A 6,000-nucleotide genomic window follows, 5' to 3' on the forward strand; every position below is an offset into this window, starting at 1 on the left:
TCTGTACTTCAGACTCCTTTCAATTTATGTTTTGTTGACTTACTTAAAACATATAGAAATAACCAAAAATAATGTTTAAGTTTAATTACTTTTCTTTTGGTAGTCAAACACATTTTTATTCTCCAAATAGCAAGTAAAAACTGTTCACAAAATAAATTCAATGAAGTGTTTTCAAAAGGCGATCTGTGGTCAAATAAGAATTTTAAATGTGTTACCAGTTATTTTTTAACAACCCTCCCACACTGAGTGGATTTTCTGGAAAAAACAGTAAATGGTTCATGTTGGTTTGAATGGTTCCTGCTCCAGTTTTGAGTTTAATTTGCTGACAGAGCTGTGGGAGTTCTCAGAAATTTTAGGTGCATAAGTCTGCAGTAACTTTGCAATTTTTTAATTTTTATTTTCTAATGAAAAGTACAAAGCTTAGCACAAATGTACAGCATCAACTGAAGAAGTGGAGGTTGAACCAGTTGCACGAAAACTACTCATTGTGCTTTGAGTTTATATTCACTGACAAAGATGACCTCTGTGTAGGATTCCTGCTGATTTTGGAGACAGAAAGAAGACATCTGTCAGGCGTTATGGAGAGTGAGGCGAACTCAATGAACTGACTCATACTGAGCTCCAAGAAGAAACTAATTTATCATAAAAAAAAAAAACAAAGACTGACACTGCAGCCAAATAAAACTAGATACAAAACACAAACCTGCAGCAAACACAAGAAGCAAGATATGAGGGGAACCAGACAGGGTATGAAAGCAACAACAGACCAGTGATCAAGTAGAGGAGAAGACCAGGTTTTAAAGACAGGAGGTAATTAAGAGAAGTGGGCACAGGTGAGTGATTACAAACTTAAGTCAGGTGAAGATGGGCATGGCAGGTAAACAAGTTATAAGCTGAGGATAAGTGAAAATGACAAAGAACACGGAGCAAAAAACAACTAGCAAAACCAAACACAGGAACAACCAAAAACAGAAGAGAAACAAACCCAATACAAAAGAAACTTAAAGGATAACCTAAACGAAACCCAAATCCTGACAGAATCCAGACACCCTGTAAATGTGTTTCTGGAAATCATTGTGGTGGAGCAAACTTCCATTCATAACCATCTCAGGGTTTGTTGTAGGAAACATTTGTTCTTATCCCTCTGACCGATTTTATCAAAGAGACCTTTAAACAAACGATGACCTAACTCCACCCCTCTTCCACCCTCCAGGTGAGGCTAATTTTTAAACAGTAACAAGTTCTGTTAATGTGTGGTCTGAGCCTGTTGTGGAGGAGCTGAAGGGTCGAGTGCCAGTCGTTTCATTTGAGACGCAGCTCCTGTGTTGGTGCGTAATTGCTTTGAGCCTGTGGAACTTGCGCGAACAGAGCCCATTCATCGCCAGGCCCCAGCACCACTGACCTACTTCCATATGAATCAGATCGCAGAGAGAAAGATAGTGTTACAACACAGGCACTGGCACATTGGAAAATTAATACCAGGCTTTTCTGCTCTAATAGCCTTTAAGATTGAAGACTGGCTGCAGTTCAAATTGCCGGCTTTCTAATGAGATTAGAGGCAGCCACCCAGGCTTCACACATGACTGCATCTTTCAAATATCACTCCACATCTGTTCAAGCTCAGCAAGGAGATGACATTTAACAATACTAACCATGCTTTAAAAAAAACTTGATTCTTAAACAAAAGAACAACAATTTACTGAATGAAGACACGCCTCACCAAACACACTGAAGATATATTCAGCTACACTCTGCAACTGATCCACCTCCTGTTAGCAGTTTAATTCAGCCACATCTTTACAACGAAACAACAGGAACATCCTTATCCTCAGTGAGCGGTAACGTCTGTTACTGCATGCACCCATCAGTTATCTGCTGACCCAGTCAGACAATGCAAACAGCTGCTTGAACAAACTACAGCTGAACAGAGTACATCATGTACAACAGTGGGGTCTGTAACTCCACCCAGTTTTATTATACTTCCAGAGGTATAATAACAGAGGTGTTAGGATTCTCTCATCCGACCACAGTTTTTCTTTCCTTTAACCATTATTTTCCTGGCCACTCTTCTATGAAGCCGAGCTCTGTGCAGGTTATAATCGGTGTTCTTGCACATTTTCCATTTAAAAAGTTTGTCCTTTTCCAGACCCAACTTTTTAGACATTTTTATTGTTTTTTGAGACATTTTTGACATCACAATATCTATAAACTGACTTACTGTACTGTTTGTGATGCTGATGTATTATGCTTATGTAAAAGTATTGCATTTTTGTGCAAGAATCCTGAAAACAGTCATGTGGAATAGGATCTAATAGTTGGGGTTTCAAAGTGCATGCACCACTTTTCTGTTTTATTCAATCCGCCAAGGAGGTTTTGTTTTTGGTAGCATTTGTTTGTTTGTTGTTTGTTTGCCTGTGCACAAAATTACTCCAAAACTTATGAACAGATTTTCAGGAAATTTTCAGGAAACGTAACCCATGGACCAAGGAACAAGTGATTAAATTTTGGTGGCGATCTGGTTAAATTTCAAGGTCAAAGTTTAAGGTCACAGGTGATCTTGTGCTCTAACTCTGTAACCATGTAATGTAGGAATGTCTAACTACACAGCTAGACATCTCATGGGTCAAGGATGATGCCAAGTGATGTTCATGGTCATGAGTGACCATGAACATCAGTTCAACAGCTCAGACATCTGGGATGTAAGTGCAGGGCAAGATTCTGAACATGGTGGGTGATTCCGTTGTTAAAACCTTGTCTGTGCTCTAGCAGGTGACCCTTTGTTACATCTGCCAAGGAGGTTATGTTTTTGGTCATGTTTGTTTGCTTGTCTGTTCGCAAGATTACATAAAAACTAATAATAAACAGATTTGGATGAAAATTTCAGGAAATGTTACACCAAAAAAAACAATTGATTCAAATTTTTATCAGATTTATTTAAAACATATTTTCCCCCCTATTTAAGTTAATTAATCTGGAGTATTTTGTGCCAGTTTATGACTTATAATCATAATCAAATAAAAAAATATATTTAAAAGTTGTAAGGTAACAGAATTCAAATGATGATGATGATGACTGAGCTGTTGTTGTCGATGAATCTCGCTAATCTGATTGACATGAGTTCTTTGATGGCTAATTCACGAGTGACATCTTTGTTGACATTTTAGACAAAGTCATCATGTAGGCGTCTTGGGTTTTGTAAAGCAGCATGATGTGCAGCTTAGTGTTGCTGAAGGAAGACTATGTGTTGGCATTCAAACTTTCTTACATCTTCAGGGGACATAGGGGGCCACACTCAAGCCGATCAAGAGCACTGGTCTTTTAGGTCTCCGTTAAGATGCCATAGTTCCTGAGATTGAACTTGAGAACTTCTTTGTATCTGTTGTACTGTCCACCTTGTACTGTCAGTAGCCTTCTGTTTGCTGTAGAAAAGAGCCTTTGGGATTTGTGAATTATGGATTTCAAGTGTCCCTCTGTATTCTTGTTGTTTACCGAAAATAGATCATAAAGGTTCAGTAAAGTTTGAAGTCTGGGACGCTCACAGAACTAAACCTGCTGCTGGTGCTGTGCAGAGTATGAGGAGCTGCCTCCACAGAGCTCTAATTTAATTAGAACCAGTAAAACACATGCAGACAATTAATTATTAAGGTCACATTTTAATGTAATTATTGAGATTAGTAAGATAATCATCAGTGCTTTGTGTTGTGGAGAAGAGAGGAGATAAATACTGAGAGGAGCAGATGGAGGAGAAAAACTAGAAGAGAAGAAAGGAAAGCAGTAATGAGGAAGGAAGGGAGATGTTTGATGTGTAAATACGCCACATATCTAGGGATGTTTTCCCTGCAGGCACACAGGTAAATAAGACATGAGTTTGGTTCAGATTTAGTGTCAGCAGAGATCATTAACATTCTCAGGCTGAATCAGGCTCATTGTCAGCTTTTTGTCATCGGGGATCAAAACATCTGGGATTTTTGTTTCACTCAGTTTCACATAAAATGAAATTCTCTGGGATGAAAAAGCTCAGATGTTTCAAGCATTAAAACTACTCAAAGTATAAAATTAGACTAAAAATAAAGAAACAGATTGTTGTACTCTGAGTGTAGGTGGATGAGCAGCTAAAATGTGTGGATTAAAGAATTTTTGGCACTGAAACAGTTTGGTGAGGAATAACCAAGTGCTGACTCTGAATCGTGTCTCAGTAGGAGAAGTTTTGTCCCACTCGTGTAAAACTCGGCACTCGATTTAATTAGATCATCTTGTTTCCCATCCAGAAGGAAGAGCATATGGTCCTGCACTTTCCTCCCTCCCTTCCACTCACATACAGCAGCTCGCTTCTATTTTCAGGATCCAACAGGATCAGCTTTGAAGCAAGCTTCTCCTCCACAGTTTGGTGCCCCCCTGTAGTGAGACAGGGTCAAAGAGACCCCCGTGGTTTAGGACCCCAAAAAAGAAAAACAGTCAAGGACACACCCAACCTTACAGCATTAATGACTTGTGTCAGACTCTGGGATTTTGTGTGCTTTTTCTTGATGTTTTTTAATGGAGGAAAACAAGGACAGAGGAAATGTTTTATTGAAAGGATGCACTTCTGCTGCTCAGCCTGAGTGCACTTCTGTCCTAAAAACTTGAAATGTGCTGCAGAATAAAAACTCTGCACGCAATAACAACCCCCACCCTCCACCTCCAACTCCCATTTTATTTTGATTTAAATCCATCATGTTAAAAAAAACACATTACTTATAATAAATATCAGGTTCCGTCCAGGAAATCAAACAGACACCAGCAAATGTTCATTTATCTGCGAAGAACTGTCTCTGTGGCTGTTTTTCTAACTTTATTTTCTCCTGAGACTCCAGACAGAAAAACCTCATGTTGTGTTCGGGAGGAGAAGCAGAACTTGAGGCGTGACATCTGCTGAGAGTAAATTGAAAACAGAAAAAAAACCCTGATATGAAATATATTACAGAGGCTCTTCGACAGCAGGTGGATAAACAAAGAAACCAAGATGAAAACAGCTTGTTCTGATTGAATTTTGTTGACTCGAGTCATTTTTTTTGCCCCTGTCCTCACAAATAAACACTTTCCCTGATGATCTTGTGGGAAAAAAAACAGGAAGCTGGTAACGGACCAAAGAGAACCACGTATTTATGTTTTATAAATCTGTCATTATAATTGCCCACAATAAATTCTAATTTCTCAGGCAAAACATTTACATTGATTTGATTTTAATTAGTGTCTCAAGATATTAACAGAAGGACATCTTTGTTTGCTTAAACTTAAGTCTTGATGGCAAAACAGCACAAATTGGTCATTTTTATTCCTTTTTTTATTAAAGGTCTAGCATTCCTTGAACGAACGCATATGACCTGCCACATTTCATGCCAGAGTTTTAAACTAAACACATCTTATGCTGAGAAAAGACAGAGTTATAGCTGTTTTGGTCAAAACTTTAAAATGTCTGAAGAGATGTTAGCACTCAGAGTATGTGTCATGGATGACTCTCAGCTACTACCACAATGCATTTTAGTTAAATATCTGTACAACTGACTGAGTTATAGCCATTTTTGTGTTTGCCAAGGTCAACTATTTGAGGTGGCCATATTGACTTGGTGTGACTCCAAAAGTTATTTAATTATTGATGCACATCCAATGAATCATTCAAATCCATCCAGCAGTTCATGAAATATTTTGCTAAGAGACAAAGTTGACTTCAAAAGCTTAATTGTAAAATTTTAAACAAAGATCTCATGCTATTTGTTAGTGCTCAGAGCATGTGTTGGAAGTCAGTCTCAGTTAGTACCATTTTAAATTCTATCTATTCTTCAATCTGTAAAATTGAGTTAGTCATTTTGTGTTTTTAAGATTAGTTTGTCTGTGGAAGCCATCTTGAATTGATTTCAGCAGGTGTAGACGCACATTCAATGATAACTTTTTGCAAGTTTTATTAATGTTCTTCCAGTGGTTCATGAAACATTTTGGTAATAGACAGACAAATACACACAT

The sequence above is a fragment of the Kryptolebias marmoratus genome, linkage group LG14 (assembly GCF_001649575.2).
Source record: "Kryptolebias marmoratus isolate JLee-2015 linkage group LG14, ASM164957v2, whole genome shotgun sequence".
Classification (NCBI taxonomy): Eukaryota; Metazoa; Chordata; class Actinopteri; order Cyprinodontiformes; family Rivulidae; genus Kryptolebias; species Kryptolebias marmoratus.